Raw genomic sequence first — 23,392 nt, 5'->3', positions numbered from 1 at the left:
CCTGCTTGCTCCTGCTAACTCCTGATAGCTAATTCTTACAGCTCCTTTGGGATGTAATCTCTTTCTTTCCTTATCCAACACAGTATATCCCCATCTAGATTATGCTGAAATTTAATCTTAGTTACTATCCTGGCAGCCAGAATAAAAGATAGGACAGCTCCTGAGGGAAGCACCTTGCGGAGGACTCTACAGCACATTTCTGAACTGGAAACATGCTAGCTTCTACTCGGGGTGAGGAGGGGGGGTGCCCCTGAAAGCTCCGATGGTTCAGGAAACTCTGAAGAATCAAATACTTGGTTGTATCCACTCAGATGTCACCGTAGGGTCTTAAGTTTTCTCAGCCGGGGCCCTTAGTCCGTAACAGACCCACCTTGGCTGAGCATTTCAACATCGCCAGGGCTTTGTGGTCCTAACTGTCAGATGTTGAGTTGGCTCTTCAACTGTGCCTGCCTTTCCACTGCGGGGAATGAAAGCCTCTTTATAACACTACCAGCAAGGCGCTCTGGCTCCCACACTTAGCTTTTATCTGCATGTTAACGGCTCTCAATTTCTCATTATTCCCCTATAGGCCACCAGTACAATTTAGCAGCGACAAGCAAATTCCTCCGTCCCTGTAGGCCATGTTCCCCCTCCGCCCACGTCTTTTCAAATTTCTTAGCTATTGCATAGGCAAGGGCATTCTCCCCCATCAGAATATTTTCCTAGGTAACCACACATGAGATTGTCAACAACTGGGCTGCCACCTTGTGCCAGGGAGTGCCTGTAACTCATGACAAGGACGTAGGTTATGTCCTTCTTGTCAGCCAGGTTGTGAACAACCCAGTCGCAAACCCCATCTCACTGCCAGCTTTCTCAGACCACGCCTGGTGGTGTCTGCTGTGTATGTTGAGCAGCAGATGTGCATGCAGGCTGGGATGTATGGGATGTTCATTGGAGTAAACAGCCACACAATAAAAGAGGAGAAGGAGAAGGCAGTGAGAGCCTGCAGTCAGCAGCATGGGTCTGTCACCTGCGGAAGGACAGAGGGACGGAAGGAATGAGTAGGAAGAGCTCTGGACCACCTTGCAGTTCTAGGTAAGTCTGGACCAGGTTGATGGGAAGGCCCTGATCCAATGTTGCTCATTAGAGAATTCCAAGTTAGGCAGGAGTGGGCTGGTCTAGTAAGCCGGCCATTCTCTCTCACGGACTGGGAGCAGTCCAGAACCCATAGCTGAGCCAAAGGGGCAGGAGCTGGGCTGTCCATCAGCTATGCTCCCAAAGCCAGGTCTCTTAGAAGGAGGTCTGCATGGTGCATGTCTGTGCCAATGTGACAGGAGAGCGACCCCACTCACAGGACTGGTGGAGAGAGCTATCAAGAGGACAGCAGAGCGAGAGCCAGCCCCTTGGTGTCCTGGAAAGGAGACACTACCAGGCAGCAGAAGAGTTAGAGTAAAGGAGTCCCCAGAAACCAACTCCTAACTTAGCTTTGCCCCATTCAGTCATAATTTGTCTACCCCTCTGGTTAAGCTGGGAATAAGCTAAAGAAAACCCTTTGGGGTCTAAAGTACTTAAAACCAGAGACACCTATAACCGGAGCCTAAAGCCCACACTGGTAGGTATGGTAACCACGACTATTCCAAAGCACCAAGTCACCTGAGAGTGGCAGTCCCAGGCACTTTTCAGATGTGTCAGTCCAGGTCACCCCACTTAGAAAACGCTTCTCCCCCCAGCTTCCACCTTGCTCCGTCCACCTGGAACAGGAGAAGGCGGCACCACAGTACCAGGGAGAGGTGCCGAGGAGAACGCAGTGCTGCCGGACACGTCTCGGCTCACCTCCTGCAGACGTGCTCGATGCCGACAGGAAAGCGAAGCGACTCCTGATTGAAGACGTTACTGCGTCAGTGTGCGCCTAAGCACGCACGCTGCCTGCACGTATGAATGCGGTTCTCTGTCTAATCGCCTAATTACCCTGCCCGTTGCCTGGAAGGTCCTTGGGCCCTGGAACTTTCACTTGGGTGCGTGTTCACTGGCTAATGGAACGACTGAGTTCTCCTGTTCAAAAACTTGGAGGAGATGAGTCCAAATTCTGACGGCAGCAATTTCAGTGGCTGTGTTCTGTTTCTTCGGCTACTGGAGACGATATTAGGGTCACCCTCATTTCCGGTCCCCCATCTGACCACAGGGTCTGCAGTACTAGCGTCATGGAATTTCATGGCGAGAAGGAACCATACAAGCCACACCACGCAACGGCCCACAACCTGACATGTTGGCGACACTGTCCTGGAGATGGACAGAACTGGTGATGCCATCCCCATCGGTGCTGGTATCACAGTTGCTTCCCCTTCAGTGATCTGGGCACAGCGAGAAGTAGTTACCAGTCCATTCTCTGCCTCTTACAATTACTAGTTGTCTAAGGTTTTCTCTGCCCAACTGTCTGGGTCTGTGACTTGAGAGCTTGCACACTGTGCCTAAAGGTGGCTATCATAATAAGCTTGCAATCAAATCCTACCTGACCTGTCCCGGCCACCCCACGTTCTCCCTGTCAGCACGCAAGCAGCTGGCGTGCGGCTCAGGCAATAGCAGCCGCCCACCAGTAAAAACAAGGCACAGTTCGGAAGCACATCTTCTGTCAAGAAACCATGCAATTAATTTCAAAGCGAAAAATAATTGGATTATCTGTGTCATGGCTTTCTTCATTAGTGCAGATAATTGGGAGATTTTAGCAGTATATTTCCTTCCTTCTTGAAGAAAATACTTATCCTGTAGTGATGAAGATCCCTCCCCTCTAGGTCTGCACGGGGTGGGAGTTGGTAGGAGCTTATGTCTGGTACCTGTGGTTGTCAGGTAAAGGATAAAGTACTGGAAAAAAGGAACTGTGGTGGCCTAGACCTTGGGGGAAAAGCACTAAAGCCCTAAATATCACAGCACCCACCCCCCCATGTGACCATGACATCTGCCACATGCTGCCACACACTGGGATCAGAGCCACACAGATGCACGCTCTCCAGAAGGGGACAGTGGTCACAGCTGGGCTGGCCAGGTGGGACCTGGCCATGGAGGGGCAGAACAGATCTGGGCAGGAAGGATCCCGAGAGCCAGGGCTGAGAGTCAGTGTGAAAGCAGGGAGAGGAGGGGACCCCCAGAACAACAAGGAACTGCTCTGTCCTCTGCGGCCCTGCCTGCTGGCTGGGCTGGGCTCAGTGTGTTCACAAGACCGCCACCTGCAGGAAAACCACCTGGGTAGCTTATGAAGATGCAGACCCTTGGCTCCCTTTCACATGCCTGTTTAATCAGCACCTTTGGGATCCAGGCCCAGGAACATGGATTTCCCTGGGTGATCCCTGGACAATGAGAACCTCAGACTCACTGCTCCCAGCACATTGTGCAATTCCAACAGGGGAGCCCCCACCCTGCCTAGTGAGAATCCGTGCCTGACTGTGGCAGGCTCCTCACAGTGGAGGCGGGGGCCTCACGACCCCCACGGGCATCAATATTCACCAGGATCAAATCCAAAATGGGTTTAATGAACATGTTCTTTTTGAGAACTGCTTTTTGAAAATCCCAAACTAGCGGTGGGCCATCTCTTAAGGCAGAAAGGCTGAAAATAAGCAACAGTTTATTTCCTCAGCACCGGAAAGGGCAGAGTGGCTGGCTTTTCTAGCTGGATGCCCTGAATTAGAACCATGCAAAGCAAATACAGTGCCCCTGGGGCCTTGTGCGGGATTTATCTCCAGACTTAATGAATGGCCGTGTGCCCGGGTTAGTGGAAAATAACCCAGAGACTGGCTCATCCCTGAACTGCGGTGGAAACCCTCAGTCTCGGATGCTGCAGAAAGATGCTGACCGCTTCCACATCCTGAACCCCAGGCAGGGCGGGTGGCATGGCGGGTGGACGAGGTAAGCAGGTTGCCTGCTCTGCCTCCGACAACAGTTTCTCGACATGCTATGAAATGCCTATTGATCTGAGCGTGTGGCTGATGTCAACACTGGTTGTCTAAAGGGAGGCTGCTCAGTATCACAAGGTCATGGTGAAATAAAGAAACATAATCATTCACTCCTTGTACACAAAAGACGGGGCATTGTTTTTCTTCGTTCTTCATAAATATCTTTCTGCGGCTGCCGGGTGACTGACTCTTCCTGCCACCGGCCTTGCTGTGGGATTTAGGTCTTACATTCGCTTTCATTTACCTGTTTCTCCCCGGCTTAACTTTTCAGATTCATGTCACAGCGAACACCTGCTTTATATGCTTCGTTCCTGCCGCAGCCTCACGGCACAAAGGGCTGATTTAACTCCTCAAGAGCAAGCCATTCTTCCACCAGCCCTGGGACTTTCCAGAATCGTATTTGGGGCCTGTTAGGAGCACCATCTCTATACTGCAATAACGTTTCTCAGTGCTTAATTGATTTAATGCGCACCTGCCTTGCGGGTGTGCTGTCGGGCTTCATGAGTCCCTTAGTTTGTCAGGTGCACGAGCCCCCTGGAGGGCAGAGGGTGTGGGCTGTGCTAGGCATCTGGGCCATGGCAGCACTTAAGGATGCAGCAGACACGCCCAGCCCCTCCCCAGGAGGGGCAGCCACCTAGGGCAGCACAGAGCGAGCTCCACCCTCGTGCTGCTCCTACCTCCCATTATGAGGTGGGCAGAGTTTGTATTCAGAGGTACCGCTCCCCCCATGACATTATTTGGCTCTTGATTCATTCCTCCCTGGCTGTTCTCCACGCTCTCCTTTCTCTCCGTCCTTCACCCTCTTTCCCTCCACCTCTTACCTAGAAAACGGTCCTCGCTTGCACCCTGCTGTCAGAAAAACATAGAATAAGCTGATTTACATTAACAAATAAGTGACTAATAAGGTAACATCCCTCAATAGCATCTGTATTTTAAGAAAAAAATTCTAAATCTAAGGGGGAAAAAACATTATAATGGTGGGAATTTGTACATTAGCATAGAAGTAAGGGAGAAACTGAGGTTTTCATTTCTCCTGAAATCATGGTACTAGTCACATCCTTTTGCCTTTTATTTTAGGTTAATTTTAAAAAACCCTGTTTCTTGGATCACACATAAGAGGTATCTGACCTCTTTCACATAGGTGTGTCAGAAATATAATTCTTTGTTTATCTTTTTTTTTCTTTTTTAAGCCTCCATTCCTCTGGGGTTGCAAAAATTTAATTCCAATTAATTTGGCTTCTCGGCTCCCATCTTTCCCTGGGTTTCAGGCCCACTGTGGAGGCTTACACAGTGCCAGGTCCTGGAAGGGGACATCTGGTCCTCGGCATCATTCACCATCCGTGCTGGCCTCCCCCGAGGTGTCCACCTTGCCATCTGGTCTTTGGTTATTGCTTCCCCAGGTGGCTGCTGACTCACCTTTCTTCCTGACCATGAGACACATGCAAGTCCCTCTAAGCTACTTCCAGGACCTCTTAGCCATATGGAAGGTAACTGTTCCTGCACGCAGTTCCAGGCCTTGCAAATCTCCGAGAGGCTGTCTAAAACCGTCCCCGGTTGCTGTGCCACTCACATGAGTCCAGCCCCATGGTGGGCATGAGAATGGTGCTATTTTTGTGGGATTGCATTGCTTCCTGGTCTCTGGCTGGGAACCTGGCTGCAGGCCGCTTCCTTTCCTAGGCAGAACCAGCCAAGCTGGGGAAGGAGGGCACCTGTCTCCCCTCCCGAGTCCTGCGCCCAGCTCAACTCCGGACAGGGCACAGGGACAGTTCTAAGAGACCACCAGCCTCTGCATTCTGGGGGCTTCCTTCCCCTCCTTTCCTCCCCGTGGCTCATCAGTTTCTCCTCTCTTCTCTAATTTCTGTTATGTTACCCTTTTCCTGAGGCCAAAAAGGCAAATAGACTAAATAGAGGGATGATCCAAGGGATGCCAGAAAAAGACGGACAGGGTTGATTTTATTTTAAAATATCCATTAAACCGTTGAACCAGTGCTAGCTGTTGTAAGAGATACAAAGTATTGTAAAGTTTAGGCCTTGTCTGCAAAAAATTCACACATATAATGTAATGCCAAATACCAACTCAGGGGTCACGTGAATTTATAACGGGAAAAAAAGACAGTTTATAATGGACCCCAGGCTTTTCTTTTCTCTCATTTTTTCCCCCTCTCAAGGAATTAGGACTCTTCAGCTGCCAGTGGGAATTCCTTAAAGTTAGAAGCTAAAGAGAACACTGGTCAGACTCCATAGCAATAAATATTACTGTAGCTCACATCTACGCTTAAACTAGAAATGTCAAAGCTGTACCATGGAATTTACTTACTTTGAGCAATCCCAGTAACAAATGAATTCTAAGACTAAGGGATTTGAACACCGCCCCCACAACCCCCTTAGACTTACAATATCATTTGACTTTTTTAAGATCTATGAGTTTGGAGGCTTTATTTCTAATATTTTTTTTAAAAAAGGGAGAGCAGCCACCAGCCTACTTTGGGACCCGTGCAGGGGGCGGTTCTGTTAGTCAGGGCAGGGAAGGCCTGCGCTGCAACGACAGCCCCAGAGTCACCATGGCCTAACACAATGACGGTTATTTACTCACTTCACAGTCCACTGTCCCCTCCCACTCCCGTCACCTGGGGACCTAGCCTCTGTCTTTAATGCACGGCTCCCAAGTTCACCCTGGGTGACACTGAGCCTGCTGACGGAGCCTCATGTAGGCTCATACATGAGGTCTCACAGGTCTGCCTGGGAGGTAATACACACCGCTTCCTCTCATCTTTCACTGTCCGCAGCTCAGTCCCACAGCTCCATCTGACTCAAGAGGCTGGGAAATGTCACCTAAGAGAGGGTCCAGGAGGAAAAGGCGGCAGGTGTGGTGAGTGCTTTGCAGCCTCTCTGTCACACTTGTGCGCACAATTCTCAGACTGAATAAGGCTCCCAGGGACTAAAGCGTTGTCAACAAAGAACCAGAATTGTTCAGATACAAAGAGAGCTGGAGTGCCAGAGAGGTGCGTACTTCTCTCCCGTCTCCCTTCCTTTCTCCTGCTCCTGCTTCCTCGTCTCAGCCCGCTCTCCTCGGGAGGAGGGACTGCCTGCGTCTGCACACGAGAAAACAGGCAACAGCGATCGGAGCCAGGGGCTCCGAAAGCACAGCACAGGAACATCCAGCACTCAGGAGCACCAGTCAGCCGCACGGCGGGGTGCTGGCGGAGACTCAGACAGCACGGGACAGCGAGCCGGGTAGCTGTGCTTGGTGTGTGGGTGGGCAAGGCACCAAGACCTGCTGAGCGAGTGGCTACAGGACGGTCTGTGCCAGGAGGGTTCTAATGGAAGGCATTTTGGTCTCGCTTGTGCTGTTCAGACCAAGCCCAGGCTCTGAAAAGCACTCACTTTGTTGATTGAGAGGGAATCATTCTGAGGCAGAAAATGTCAATGGCGCAAGTGGGAATTCTGCTTTTGTTCTTTAGCCTCGAACTAAATGGCTGTAAGGAAATGAATTAACTTGGTGTTTTCAGATGAAATAGTCTCCACTAGTTCTCAAACACATCGGGTGTTTAGACAGGTGGCCTTCTTCTGGAATGGGCCACCCCGTCAAGACAGACGACCGGCACCTCCTGAATGGTGGTGACATTTTTATCAACGGATCCAGCCTGAGCGGCTGGTTGGTTTAGGAAGACATCCTCTTCCATTATACACGCCTCAAAAAACTGGGGACCGAGGAAGGGACATTTGTGCAATAAACCAAGCTCACAATAAAGTAGCAGCGTGTTTAGGTCAGGGTCCAGGAGAAAGGCAGCTGCCACCCAAGAGTGGAATTGGGTTTGGGGCAGGGAGAATAATGGAGAACTAACCTGGGCCTTTCACATGCAGGCACAGGCCCAGTTGTAGGTGAGGAGGATGAGTGTATCTGATGAAGGATGCAAAGTAGAAAGATTGCTGGCGTTCTTTCTTTTTACTTCTAGTCAGTCCTAACACAGTAAGGTATCAAATTTTCCTTCCCAGGGTCTTTCAGCTAAAAAATAATCCATCTTCAAGCCATCCTTGAGGATTCTGGGGAAGGTAGAATCTATGAAATTTGAAAGAGTCTTCCCTCTGACACTTCGGTACTCATTGGCTTCACAAAAGTCCAAGCCAACCAATTCTTCACTGCTATATACAACCTCACGACCCTCTTGTTTACTGGAGAAGGCCAAGGTCCTAACTGTAGGTTTCCTGGGAGAAGACAGCTGAGCCAGGTGCTGGCTTCCGAGAGACTCTTCCTAAATGCCTCCCAGAACTCTGTCACCAACACCATGTCCCGCTGAAGGGAGGTCGTAGTCCCCAGAATTTCTCGGGGTAAGATCTTTGCCCAATCCTGTCTAGCTTGTATAATCCAATGAGAGCCTGGGTCTCAACTGTGAAGTAACAGTTATGTTGAATGTCGATACACATATTTCCATAAACTGTCAACTGGCCATGGAATTACATAATCACCCTTCTTCTGTGGGTTTGTTTCCAAAAAGATGCTTAACTTCCAAGAGCACAAGGAACAGGCTTTGGATACCTCAGGTCATGGTTTCAACGAGCTGTCTTTTTCACAATATAAAACCAAGAGATGAGGTCATTGTATCTCCTAAGCACACAAGGTCAAGGGGGTCTTTGTCATTTCATTTTTTTCATTTTTTCATGCCCTCATCCATGATTTACTGTTGAAGATTAGTATGGACCAGGAATAAATTACACAGAAAAAAAGGATTTTGTTACCAAAAAGTATCAAGGAAATACAGTGCTCTTGGATTCTGGCTTTTAAAGAATAGAAGAAATTGAATAATCAGGAATTGTACATTGAAGCTTCGGCATGGGCACTGAGCCAATGTAAGACTGGGTAGATTTAGTGGCCAATCCGAAGGTTTTCATTTCCCCATTCACATGTACCATTCTTAGGTAAGATGCACTAAAAATAAGCCAGATACTATTTCTAGTCCTGAAGTCATCCTGAACAGTGTCTCTAGGAAGGATACGTCCTCAATGACAATCAGGTAATTTGCTAAGATTAGGAGGGAGATAAATAAGCTAAGCAAGGCTTATGTCATTTGCAAGAGACCAAAGTGAATATCAAGAGACATTATCAGGGTAGGTGTTCCTATCCACCACAGCATCGGGAGCCAGTAATGAAAGCAGGTTGTAGACGCAGTTACCCAGCTGAATATTTAGATGTGTCCTTATCTGACTGCAATCACACAGCTAAATACATTCAAGGGTGATTTCCTTTATAAAAAAAATAAATGAAATGCTTAAAGATGACCTCAGCTCAACTTTACGTTTGAAAACTTCATTCCACCCAAGTGGGAAAATAGAAATTAAAGTTCTCACTGCAACACCGGAGCTTACAGTGCCTAGTAACAAGGAGACATTTTGCCACACATGTTGGAACCCACTGTGAGGTGGGTACCAAAACCTCAGCTGAGAAACCGCCTGCAAATCCGTCACTGCTGCTTTGCTAGAGCTCGAAGGAAAGCTGCCTTGAGAGATCACGCAGCGCTTTTAGCTGGAGAGTTAAACCAAGGAGTGTGTCCTGGATTGCACCCACTGAAGGGGTGGCAGGAAGAAATGACCGCTTACAAATTCTATGGAAAAGTAATTTTGCCTCTGTCCCCCTATGCCTTGTATGTCAACACAACCCCATCAGTTAATTCAGAAAGATGCAACAAGGCCTGTGTGAGTGTGTGGAAGTGAAACCTCACGCCCTGCGGTCCCACCACCAGCCTTGCTTGTTATGAGAGCACCTGAGTGACTAGAGGGGACGCTGACTGTGGTGGCTCTGAGGACTTTCCACTGCTTGTGGTCAGATGCCGACCTGTTTCTTTCCTTTGGGGCTTTCTGGAGCCTTGGGGATGTGTGTATGGATTCTCCACACCCAAGCCAGCCCAGAAGAGCCCAGATCTCCCTCGCCTTCCTACGGGACCGTCGCCCGAGGTCCTGAGTCCGGCTGGACCTATGGCAACGATACCAGCAAGTCTTACTGTCTTCAGAAATACCTTCGAGAATCTAGGAAAGAGGAAGCGGAGCTCAGCCTAGGGAAACAGCATTTGGAGACCTTTCGGTTAGAACTCCTCTGGCGTGGTCTGAACCCTCCCCAGCCGTCTCTGCTGTCTTCAGTGGAGTACAGCACTGAGGACGATAAACTCGCTGCCTCAGCTGCCGCGACCTGCTTGTAGATCTGTTCATCCGATTATTTACTCAGCAGACTAATCGTCAGTCTACCCTAGTTGTGCTTGTTTCTTTGGGACATTCAGAGACGATTAAGATGTGGCCCAAACCCTGAAGGGGCTCATTGTATAGCCTGAGAGATGACGTGTACAAAACGCATAACATCAGCTAGACCGTGCTGGGTGGTGCGAGAAAACCCAAGCGCCATGGGGGTTCAGATCTGAGAGGAGGCCTCGGGGAGGGCTGACGCTTGAGCTGGGCCTCGACAGCAAAGAGCACGCTGGCGTGGTGAGGCACTCGGTGTTGGTGCATTAGCAGGGTAACAGTAGGTAAAGGGGAAAAGCGGGGGTTTGGGGGCAGGTGCGATGGGCAATAAGGTAGCAGGCAGGAGGTGGGGGAGCGATGTGGAGATGATGCCACTGGTTCGGGACAAGCTGAATTTGAAATTCCAGTTAGAGATCCCAGGAGAGCTTTCCAGCAAAAAAAAAAAAAAAAAAAAAAAAAAAAACAGCGTCTTGAGGAAGTTTAGAGTTGGGATCATATGTCTGCACAGAGGTCTGCTGAGATATTGGATGTTGCCTAGAAACTGAAGCTAAGCACTGCATTGAAGCAATTAATACCCTAAGCAACAGATACTAATGTCTTCATTACTCGCAGGCCCGCCATACACCAACACACAGGGAGAAATCCAACTTGTCCTCTGCAGATGAGAGCAGTAATGTTGGTCTTCGGGAAGTGGATAACATTGGGGGCATTTTGGTGTAGCAATCTCCACGGCTAGAAGCTGACCTGTCGCTTTAAAAAAAGAAGGAGAATGCCGCACCTCCCTCGTTCAGAACCACTCCGAGGTTGACGTCACGAGTGCCCCTTTTTCCCTCTTGCCGTCTGGGGGACCCTGCCTTCTCAGAATGGTGTGGATGTGCATTCTCACCCTCCTGTGATTGCCCCTGCTGTCCTATTATAAGCATTATCGATCACACAATCCATTAGGGCACCATTCACCATAAATAATTTATCTCCCCAGGCATGAGCTCGTCTCTACCACAGATGCCATCAGCAAGAATCCCCTTCAGGAGGTCTGGCCTGGGACAAAAAGGACTGCATTGCAAACGTAGTTTCAGCACGCAATGCTCAGGGAGACAAAAATAACCACTGAGCAAACCTCATGCCTGAAGACTGCGCCACTGGGGAGGGTCTGTCCGACAGAGAGCAGATCTGAGTGGTTCGGACCAGCCTTGCTCCCAGCGAAAGCACGCAGTCCTGACAGGGAGATACAAGCCCATCCTCTTAGCCGAGGCAATCTGTTTAGGCAGCATATTAGTATGTGTTCACCACAGCAGGGCAGTGCTAAGTGTTCTAATAGCTGGGGGGTGGGGGCCAGGGGGTGGGGGGGCTGAATTCACTCAGGGAAGGGACAGGCAGTCAGAGAAACAGCAGGCATGGTCTCATAGCCATGGAGACCTTAAACTTCTGAGGGGCACGTAAGACAGCGTGTGCAATGACAATGACAAGGTCTCTAGCGAAAACAAGCCTAAGAGTACATGAGCACTGAAGCACAGATTGCATTTGCCACCTGTGGAAGGAGAGGCGGCAGTGTGGGGCGCCCAGACTGCAGGCTTTAAGCCCAGCTGAGAAGGAGGGAGAGCCCTGTAGACAGAGATGAGCAGGAGAGATGCTGTTCTAGGCAAGGGGGTGGATGTGCAGGGTCTGCAGCTGGGAGTTCATGAATCGTGGCTACCAGCGAGCAGGCGTCAGCTGGGGCAGAGGCCTGTCAGGGAGGGCCTGAGAGTCTCCGGTCAGGACAGTGGTTTTCATGTTCCCACACACCATGGGAGTCAGAGGGGCCTTTTGTAGGGTAGACAAGACCTGGGGCAAATTCTTCACCTTTTCTCCCCTTGAGTCCTTCCCTGAGCTCCCTAGGACTTCACTGCTACTGCGTGCCTTGCAGAGATGTAAGTCATTTGTTTACCTCATAATGCGTTTATATGCTAACCCTCTGACTAAATAAGTCAGGGTTGAGACGAGAAGACAGAGCCCAAGTCAGGTAGCTCACAAGAGGGAATGAATAGGGAAACTGAGTACAAAACGGTTGGGAGAGCTGAAGCACCAGCAAGAGGCGATGAGGCAGACATTAGGAACAGCTCGAGCTGGAGGTACCAAGGGACAAGGGCCTGGACCACTAGGAGGACACGGGAGCCACGGTTGAGCTGCCTGGTGGGAGCTGGAACCATAGAGGAAAATGCAAGAGATGCCACCAGCTTCTCCCCTTCCCCAGTCCCCTGACTACCTGCTAGGGGCTCCCTCTGGCCTCACCTAACTGGAAGTCAGTTGGGAAAGAAGCCTAAGACTGGTAATCTGTACAGCCTAGGTACTGGCAGGAGAAGGGTGGGGAACAACAGGCATTTCCTCGCATAGTGTTTGCAGATGACTCGTGAAGAGGAGCAACGGCTGTCTGTCACAGATGGGTTTCTAATGGTGGATTTAGTCACCAAGTGATGCAATATTTGGGGGCAAGTTCTTCTCAGTGACTCTGCAATTAACAGCACTCAGCCCGCTGCCTGTCCTACGGTGGAGGAGCTGAATTCAGGATATGGTGTGGGTGAGGGGCTGCCTGGTCTCTCTCTCTCCTGAGGAATCTTCAATTCCTTCCACAGTGGTGGCCCTGAAGATAGATCTGGAGAAGAGTCATCCACCCCTGTTGGCACCCAGGCATGAAAGGGTGGCAGGCTTCTTTGGGGAGGGGGGCGGCGGGAGCAGGAACTGGTCAAAGCCTACGGCTTCTGCTTCCCTGACTCAGTCCTAGAGGCCGAGTCCTCCTTAGAGACCTCACACACCCCAGAGGGGCATTCTTGACCTGAGTCTCTTGGGCCTGGTTTTTACCGAGGTGACTTGTGCCAAAGCACCCCAAGACTCGACGGGCACCTGACACAGGGTCTCCCACAGAGATCCTGTCCCCAAGGAGAGGCCACTTAGTAACCTTTAGGGGTCATATGCCTTTGCACGAAATAGTTCAAAATTATTTCAAATGACAGTCATGACTAGGAATGATAATGAGAGCAAAGAAGACTTTGGTTTTTTAAGTCCCAAGAAGTTACCGTTGATGCAATCCCATTGATTTAACATAGCTTACTTAACATGGGCTGATCAACCACAGGGCAGATGGCCTCAGAGAGACACGATCCCTGCCCTTATGCCAGTTTAGTCAGCACCCAGAAGGACGAGTCAGATGTCTGCCCGTGGCAGGGGCTGCTGCAAGCCCAGCACTGTGTAGGCAGGGCACGGGTTTTGGGAGTGAGGCATGATCCCTGCGCCGTTCATCTGTTTAGCGTTATTGCTGCAATGCGCTGGTTCCCAAACAGAGCTTGACAAAATTGGCTTGTTGTTAAGCCAGGCTGCTAATTGTGCTGGTAATTAAAAATTGGCAGTACTGAGTTTGGCCCATGTCCTCTACCTTGAAACCTTCCAAATCAGCATTTGCCTTTCACACCAAGCAAAACACCCGCTTGGTTTTCCCCACTCATTTTCTAGGACTTTCGACAACTCCACTTAGCCGGTGCCTTCACGGAGACTGGAAGGACCTCGGGCATTTCCTTCAGAAAGCTTGCACGCGCACCGAGGGAAACAGGGTTATGTATAGCGTGGGCCGACAGAGGGCGACCTCTGAGAAAGCTCCAAAAAGCCGAGGGCGTAACTGCCCTGGTGGCCTCCTCCCACCCTCCTGCCAGGTTTGATGAGACCACATTCTGTTCACACTCCCCGGCTGTGGGAGCCTCAGCGCCGATGCCTGGAGGGTGAGGGCCACGTGGCAGTCAACAGCACGCCGGCTCCTTTGTGCGTGCCGGCTCGCACCCGCATCCGCTCCAATCGCGTGCGTCACTCCTCCTATATTTATCCAGCTGCTGTTGCAGTGGCTCTAAGACGTGTTCGTAGAAAAACAAAGCCGCTCTCTCCTGCCAGGCGCACTGCCTGAGCTCCAGAGACAAGCTCTGCTTCTCAGTCTGGTGTGTACACGCGTAGGGGCCGTGGTTCCCGGAGCACCTGGGTCACTGAGGAGATACCCGCTGCCTCCCCCCCGCCCCGCCAGGTTAGCTTGGAGCGTAAGGGCGGGGAGCGTGCAGCTTCCCTGCTGTAGCCATGGCTCTTGGTCTGTGCCTGCGCGGTTAGGTCCAACTGGGAGGATACCCGGGTGGGGGAGGGGCGCTGGCCAGTCCTCTGGCACAGGACAAACCGGCACCAGTCACTGCAGCAGGCAATGAGTACCTGGAAAGGTATCATGGGATGTTAGAGCTAAAAGGGATCATTGATATCACCTTCCCAAGACTGTCATTTTACCCGGGAGGAAACTGCGGCCAAACCGGAGAAGGGTCATCTGGTACCTGCGCTGAGCCGGAAGCCCAGCACTTCTGAGATCCGGCGCACTGACTTTCAGGACACTGCACACGCCAGCTGGCACCCACCTGTCCAGCAAACGTCCTCTGGGATGGGAGGCCCAAAGACAGTCTGCCAAGGACTGCTCACAAGTTGGCCAAGGAAGCCGGCTGACGGGAGACAGGTAGTGTGCTGGCGAAGAGCGCCCGGAGAGATGATGGTACCGCAGATCTCCGGTTTCTGCCGAAGACCACTCTCCAACGTATTCTTGTCACCACTCTGAGCCTGAGCCATCGTCACATCCTGTGTCCACTATGGCCACCTCCCGGGCGCATCTTTTTACAATCACCACTTGCCAGTACCCACTGGATGACTCACTCTAGAAAGATCCAAACTGAGGATACAAATAAATCCAGGCTTCTTTGTAAAACCTATCCCCTCGTGAAAAGGTATCCAAGAAAGAACAAATCCCATTCCAAAGCCTTGAAGAATGATGGCGCTCTTCAGTAAAGCTTTCTTTCGATGATGGTGAGGGTTACTCAGAAGCGCCTATTGCAAATCTCCATGCCTCCCTCTCCACCCCCAGTCTGCAGTCCATGGTAACTAATCAACTTCCTCTATTCCAAAGTCTCCAGCCCCAGCTGCCTCTCCGGTCACTCTCTCCTTCCTTCTCCCTTGCCATCCTTTTTGAACGATGGATGTTTCCTTTGCTTCCTTAGGCGGCTCTGTGCCTTTTCCTAGGTAATCAAATTACGTCTCTTCACTTCTCCCAATTCTCCCTCTACCCTTTTCCCTGACTGGAACACCAAAGGCATGGGAACTGAACAACTGAGACAATTATCCTTAAGATGTGGGGAAAGAGATGGTTGTAAATTCACATATATTAATCCTTTTTCAACTGTGCCACGTGAAAAACCAGGTCAGATTGATCCTCCGTTACCCATGTTTAGCTGTGTATAATGTGCAGCCATGGTTTTTGTGTGCATTATACACACGATTATTATACCCATGGTATGTAATCACTATACCCATGCATAATGTGCATCCTTATTTTTCCCTCAAAATTTGGGGCAAAAAAAATGGGTAGGACACACAGCAAAATCCTGTAGTTGTGTTTGGTGGGTTTGCTCCTTAGGGAATTCCTAAAGTGCCGGAAGTAATACAGTATCAATTAAAAGCTCCCTAATTCTGATGCTTCCTTATTTCAAGTAAGCTGTCCCTGTCTCTTTCCCTGACAGATGCATTCTGAGGATGCCACGGGGGGCACATTCCCAGGTACTGAACTACTGCCGGGTGGGTTTGTATCTCTTACCTCACAAGGCTATGGTCAAAGGTTATACAAATCACAGAAACCCGTCAACTCTTCAGGAACCCTCACTCCAGGAGCCATAGATGTGTGTCTCTGTTTTACCTGAGGAAGAACTCACTGCCGAAGCAGCACCCAGCGAGCTCAGAGCTTCCACACAGCCCCCCACACTGGAGGGGTCTTCCCTCTCCCTCCCTCACAGGGCTCTGGCCTTGGGCCATCTGATAGGAACTTTCACCCTTTTGAAACCTTTGGGAAGTAGCTGCAGCCCCTCCTCACCCCGCCCTGTTTACTCTCCCCTGAGGGCCAAGTCGTCCCTCTCTGCTGGGCGAAGTTGGGAGGAATCAGCAGGAGGAATGCTGCCCTTTCTCCCTCTTCCGAATTTTTGGGTCTCCTTGGCTGAGAGGATGGGTGTGTTGCGCTCACCTCCTGCCTCTTGGGTAGCAGTCACGAGGGGGGGCAGGGCCCACCTGCTTTGAGGGACAGGTCTGAAGGCCTGGCTCTCACTTGGTTGGGATGGGGGGCATAGTAGGTACAGCGGATGCAGCTGTTTTGCTCTGAATGTACAGCATACATGTGTATGCACATATGTGTATGTGTGTCTGCAGAGCCAACCTTCCCTTAGGTGTGGTGTACAACATTTTAGACGTGGGGAAAAGCATAAGAGAGTCTGACCATGCCCACAGTGAAGCCTTACTCTTCAATCCAGCTATCTCATTAATAAAACATATTTATAAAACCTCCAATTGTCTGATTTCGGCAACTGTTTCTCAGTAGCCCTTCTGAAACTATAATATCTGCATGCAAGTCATTTAAACTAATATTCAATTAGCTATTCTATAAATACCCAAAGGGAGGGAGGGAACTAGTTGACTCACTCCCATATAATGAGTGAATCTATTGTACATCAGACAATTAACATTTCCCAACCATCCACCATAAGCCAGTCTAAAGCCAAGAGAAACAGTAGGGCCAGCTGAGATAAGTTTCTAGGATGATATCAAGGGTGAGGATGGAGACCTCAAACTCCACAATCCAATTTATAGTGGATTTTATCTCAATGTCAGACAGACTAGGAAACGTCCCTCACTCCTCCCGGTGAACCTGGGCTTCTGTTGGTTGCAGCCTCTGTTGGTTAAGGGGGTGGCTCAGGGTCACGCATGAGTTCATCCTTTCTCCACCTCAAATGGAAGATTGTGGGCTGGTTACCTAAACTCCTTTTTCCTGCAATTCCTTATCTGGAAAATTGGGACAGTATCTCTTATCATTGTGGGAATGAGAGAAGGGTGTAGAGATCTTAGAACAATGCCTGGCGGGTAGTAAGCCTTCAATAAATGGCAGCGATTATTTTTAGTAGTGGTAAAATATTTTCCTATCACCCAGAATATTTCAGGAGAATGCATCCTCAGAATGCTTCAATGAGTAACTGTGCTTTGCATTTAAAATAATTTTGTTTGGCAAACATTTTAGGAAAAACACTTTAAGTGAGAAAGAGTTCTATAACTTTCTAGCAAATACGAATTGGAATTTACTTGTTAAAAAATAGAAATGCCATATTTATCGCTTCCCCCACCCACACCATCTCAAGGAACACGTCTTAGTGGCTTTTACCCAAGATACAAGTCAGACTTAAAATGTAGCGACAACTGCCTCTTGAAAGTCTGGACACAGGCCCCTAACAGGGGGCATTTCTGATTTTGAAATGAGCCATCTGATTCAAAAGCTCCTGCTTTCCAGCAAGCCTCTGATTGATAACTCACTGACCAAGCTTTGTGAAAAGAAAACACAGGACCTGAAAATACCCTTTGAGTTTGAACTACGGGCATTGCAAGCAAAGGAAACCCAGAGTTACATATGTGATTACATAATTATATTTAATTGGTTGTTTGGAGTAAAATTATTCTGAAATCTAGGGATTTTTTTGTTTTCTTATCTCATAAACTTGCTACTGTTACCACAAAGGAGAATGCTTCCTTGCTGATTTTTTTTTAAATACTGGCCATTATACCATCTAGGAATTTTATAATCTATAGAAAGAGCTACCAAGAAAAAAATTCTGCCTTGGTTGGTGTGCCTCAGTGGGTTGAGCTCCAGCCTGCAAACCAAGGGGTCGCTGGTTCAATTCCCAGTAGGGACGCATGCCTCTGTTGTGGGCCAGGTCTCCCATTGACAACATGTGAGAGGCAACTTTGCCCTCCCTTCCCCTCTCTCTAAAAATGAATGAATGAAATTTTTAAAAAAGAAAGATATTCCTTTGAAGGTCACATCAGCCTTCACGTGGATTTTCTGTAAAATTGAGGAGACATTTCTATGTTAGCTAAGTAAAGGTGACATAATAAATGATGGTCATTTAGGTTCTATTCCTCCCCCCAGGGGGAGGGTCCAGGTGAAGGGCTCCTTAGAGCAACTTTCACTGAGTCAGTCCTCCGTCTTCTCAGGCCACGAGATCCTCATGTCACTGCATGCACTTGCCACAGACTGGTGCATTTCTGTTCGAACAAATTAACTAACAGTCACTGACCTGAAGTTTATCCTGCAAGCCAAACCTTTACCAAATTGGAAATGTGGATTTCAAACTTGGCATATGAGCTTGTGTGGAGAGGAATAAGAACAGAAAATTCATCTCTCTCATTACAAACCTTCCATCGACCCCTAAGAGACAGGAGTCTCAGAGTCAAGGACCTAGGTTAGTATCCTTGGCAGGTGCTCATTAAATTCTGAGACTCTTACTCACATAGTAAAGGCAAGGATAAAGGCAGTGAGTCATCATTTGGTGACATAATTGGGCCCCATCTTCTCTCTCCTTTGGGGGTTCCAGTGCTTTCTATGAGTGAGAACTCAGCTCCCTAACAGGAGCCCCTTACACTGGAGAATGAAACACCCCACAGAGAGTCTCTCTCTGGAGTGTGCATCTCAAAGAGAAAGGGAAGCTCGGGCAGCAGATGTGGGAGCTGACAGAGAAGCTGGCCAGGTGTTCAGTGGGGACCCTGGGGAGCAGAGCTGCGAGAAAGGGGTCTCTAAGGGCAATGAGGTGCCCGTGCTAGAGGGACCCCTGGACCCAAGCTCCTGTATAACCGTCATTTCTCATAACCCTCACTTCCATTTCTCCAGGAGGCATGGCTGCTGAGACAGTTCCCTGCCATTCTTACCTGTCTGTCTATTCTTACAATAAGCCCCTAACCACCGAATGGGTCTGAGTCCCTTTACCCAAAGACTCAAACACTGGGCCACACTTTCTATCAAGAATCTGAGGGCTAGGTGGCAGTTCAATGTCCCCATATTTTGTGGGGACTCCTACAAAAGGAACCTACTTGTTGGACCTAACAGAATCCCCCAAAAGAACTGAAATTCTCTCTTCTCGGTAAGGGAAATAATAAAAGTGCAAATCTCTGTTCCTCCCCTGGATGTTACCAGACATTCCTTTTCTCGGGGAAAGTGACCACGGCTTACGTATTTAAAAGGGAGGAGTGTAGCCCACACCACCCAGCACTGATTGTGTAGCTCCACAGGCTCTGCACTACACTTTCTAATCTAATCCTCACAGCAGCCCCTGACTCACCGGAAGTCACACAACCAGTGAGTGGGATTTAAACTTAGTTTCCGCTCCAGAGCTTGAGCTCCTACCCAAGGTGCTGTGTGCAACAGGAGCAAACCCTGAAGAGCACACTGCGTCCGGTCTCCGGATGGGACCCTCCCTTCTCTGTGGTGTCTTCCACCAGCAGGTCCAGGGAGCAGCCCACACCCAGCCTCGCTGGGCAGCCAGACCCTCTCAGTGGGTCGCTGGTGACACCCACACTGTCTAGTGGGACCATGGTATGTTCTGGGCTCCAGCAAATCACCTTTTAAACATTTTAAGTGAAATTTTTAGAAGTCTCTGCTTGGTTCTCACAATTTGTTTTGATTTCCAAGGTATTCCTGGCCTTATTCTCCCCCCCCCCCACAGTCTAAGAAAAAAATATATACAACTCACATCTGACAAAAACTTGCATCCGGAACTGATAACATCTTAAAACTCAACACTTAGGAAAAGAAACAATCTGAGATTTCAATGCCAAATAAGCATATAGAATATGCCCAACGTCATTTGCTACCAGGATAATGCAAATGAAATCCACAGTGTGCTAGCACCACACGTTTTTTAGAACTGCTAAAACACCACCACCAAACAACCCCGATAGAACCCAGTTCCTGAGGGAGGCAGAGCCCCAGGAGTCCCTCTCACTGCACCTGAGCATGCGCAACAGGGGGCCCCGCCCCCGCCCCTCCCCCCCAGCTGGAGGACAGTGGGGGTGGTTTCTCACGAGGTTGAATACACTGACTACGTGACCCAGAAACCCTACTCCCAGGTATTTCAACTCCAGACGAGTTGAGAAGTTGAGAATACACTTTTGTGTATTCTTATACACAAAAACGTGCATGAGAATATATACAGCAATTTTATTCATAGTTATCCCAAACTGGAAACAACCAAGATGCCCTTCAACAGGGTAATAGAGAAACAAACTTGATATATCCATAATGGACTATTGCTCAGCAGTGAAAACAAATGAGCTATTGATTCACACACAGTAACATCAATGGATCTTAAATACTTTCTGCAAGTGAAAGAAGTCAGGTCCAAAGACTACGTGTTGTATGATCACATCTCTGTGGAGTGATGGAGAGGCACCTCTGTGGGATAGAAAGTAGGTCAGGGGTTGCTGTGGGTTAGGGGGAGGGGACGAGCTTTCTACAAAAGGGCCACACTGGGCAGTTCTTAGGGTGATGGAATGTTCTCTACAGTGCCGGGGTGGGGGATGCAAGACCCTGTATGTTTATCAAATTCCATAAAACTATATATTACAAAGAGTGAACTTAACTGTAGGCACATTAAAAAATAATCAACCAGGATGCCATTTCCCACAGGTATGCAGAATAAAACTGCGTGCTAAGTAGCAACTTTTAAAGTGTATCAAAGCGTAGAGAAAACAAACAGCAAGAAATGTAGTGCCATCCCCTCAGGAAGGGGGGTGCATAACCTTCCCCGGTGTCCCCGGCGGAGCCAGCCTGCCTTTGTCTCCCTCTGTAGGCCCAGGGTGGCACTGCAGTGCGTCCTCGGATGAGCAAGGGACAGACACCCTTTCAGGGAGGGAAACTTCCGGGCTGTCAACTCACGAGGCTGATGCCTTTCATCGTTTTGTTTTAAGAATAGGTAACAAAAAATACAAATGTATAGTTTCATGCTAATAATTCTTTACAGTTATGAAACCATAACGAAATTACAAATTAGAAGTAAAGCTGGATCTAGTCACGTGAAATTGATGAAACCAAGTCACTGCTCACAGTGCGTTGGGTCCTCGGAGGTGGGCGGGCCTGGCTGGAAGGCGGGCCTGGCTGGGGGCGGCCTCTCAGGGTCCCTGCCTTATTTTCTCTACAAACAACTGCGAACACCATTTCCCAGTGCACCTTGCTGCCCTCCACGATGGCTCGAAGGGGCCATCCCACAGGAACACCACCCCAACTGTTATAGACCCTGCTACAATTGTCTATTCCCATCTGCACCTCACCTGCAATAAATAAAATTTACGTTAAACTTGGCCCTTGTCCTCCGAGGAGGCTGAGTGTGAAGACATCAGGATGATGTGAATGGACATGACCTGCCCACATTCAGGGGGGAGGAGACCGCACTGACAGTTTTGGGAGAAGGCTTTGCCATGTTTGTCCCGAGTCTTTGCCTGCTTTGGGGAATCCGACGAGAGGCAGATGCAAACACCACCCTCAGGTGGGATTTCAAAATCTTGCCCCGTTGCACTGATCAGTTTTGAACCGTCTGGAGCTCCCTGAAGTCACAGGAATCCTTTTTACTGGGCTTTCAACACAGAGAAAAAGAAACCACTGATGGGGGTGCATTCCCACAACACCGATTTCAACAGAAAGATTTACAATATCGTTTGACCCCCGATTCTGTTGATTGCCTGTGATTTGGAGAAATACGCACCATAACAATGAATAGGCAAGTGTGAATTCTGCGCTAATTTTTGCTGTATTTCAATGGTGCAGCCAGTTTTTGCCCGAGTCAGTAAGATGGGAAGTTGTGGGCTGGACTAGAGCTGTGTCAGGAAAAAGACGCCTCCTGGCATTTTTTCCTGCTGTGCTGAGGGTGGCTCCTTGCTGGGCAGCTCAACAGGCAAAGCAGCCACAGACCTCCTTGCTGCCCTGCTGCCCTGCCTGGGCCTCCAACGCCTCGCTTGAGAACCACGAGAGTGGCAGGGGGCAGGTACCGCTGCTGTGGGTGGTGGAGCCAGGTCCTGGCTGCCATGTTTGCCAGCTGTTTTGTCCTGGGGCAACAGTAACAAGGGTCAAATGAGGAGATGCAGGGAACATCCTGCAGAAATACTCGGACGACGTGCTCTGTAAACGTCAGCTCTTGTTATTGTCATACTTAACCCAGTGGTTTGGAATCACCCAGCTCCTCCTTTTGCTTTTAACTCGGCTGGTCCGTGAGTTCTTCCAGAGCAGGAAGCTCCTTTCTTCCTCTCCCCACCCTTACCCACATTCCTGGGCATGTGACACTCAGTCGGGGTGTTTTGAACTGAAGGGAGGGAACAGAGCTGGAACAGAATTAGCTCGGAGACTGCGGCCAAGCAAAGGGACAAAAGTGAGCCATTTTCACTTTGGGGGGAGGGCTGTTGATGCCTGTGTGCCACCTTAGAGTCAACCTCACACTCGACAAATTTTTGTCTCCGCTGCCACTTAACCAGTCACTGCTCAGGGTCTCTTTGGGTTGGCAACTGTGGTGACTCTGTAACTGCAGGTGGCTTTCTGGGCTGCAGAACAGACCCGAATGCTCACAAGCTAGCCAGTTTTTAAAGAGCCTCACCCAAGGTGCTGGAAATGTTTGGATTTGAGTGTTTGGATATACATCGCGTATCTACCATCTTCCAATGTGCACACTTTACAATACGACGTTATACCTCAAAACAAAATTTTTAAAAAACCCTTTGCCATAGATAGCCATTCAGTCTGACGTATGTTTACAAAACCACCTCTGCTGCCCCGACAGCAAGTCCTTTCCATGGTTTGCTAGCACCCAAGCAGGGGAAATCTGTGACTCCCTTTGAACAGGCAAAGGCGAGGCTTTAAAACACTTTGTAACCGAGCATTCAAAATTACCGAGCACACAATTTGACCACTAGAGGGCGCCAACACAGACGGAATGATAGGGACAGACTGACCTTAGCCAGCCACCATGATCAAGCTTTTCACACAGGCACTGCAGAGTTCCCACACAAGCAGGTATCAATTTCTTGGTTCCTAGGAGGACAAGTGAAAATTCCCTGAAGTCGGATTTAATTCATGGCTTTACTTTTGTCCTCAACTGTAGACACGTGTGGATAATCAGAGGCAACCGTCTCTGGAGGCATTAACAGTACTAAAGGCCTCGTGAGGCAATGGACACAGACATAAGGAGAGCTCACCTTTGAAAATCACTTTACAGACTAGGGAGAATCTTCAGATATAGTAAGTGCTGGCAGTTTTTCTCCTCAACACAAGAGTCTAATTTCTAAGTATGATTTGTGCCTGCTGGAGATGAGAAAAAAAAAGTCCCCAATGCACTGATGTAGGGCCGCCA

General features: G+C 49.3%; 1 long non-coding RNA gene across 1 annotated transcript in view; it reads right to left on the bottom strand.

The window, feature by feature from the left end:
* LOC118995448 (uncharacterized) overlaps positions 1 to 23,060 on the bottom strand; it is a 114,682-nt gene extending 91,622 nt beyond the window's left edge. The window contains exon 1 of the long non-coding RNA XR_005068272.1: positions 22,995 to 23,060. This is a non-coding gene — a long non-coding RNA (uncharacterized LOC118995448). The remainder of the gene's footprint in view (positions 1 to 22,994) is intronic.
* Positions 23,061 to 23,392: the final 332 nt, after the last annotated feature.

Source organism: Sturnira hondurensis, unplaced genomic scaffold, assembly GCF_014824575.4.
Source record: "Sturnira hondurensis isolate 20B ecotype Veracruz unplaced genomic scaffold, ASM1482457v3 Scaffold0010128, whole genome shotgun sequence".
In the NCBI taxonomy this organism is placed as follows: domain Eukaryota; kingdom Metazoa; phylum Chordata; class Mammalia; order Chiroptera; family Phyllostomidae; genus Sturnira; species Sturnira hondurensis.
Note: the sequence above shows the minus strand (reverse complement) of the source record. Positions and strands in the feature narration are given on the sequence as shown.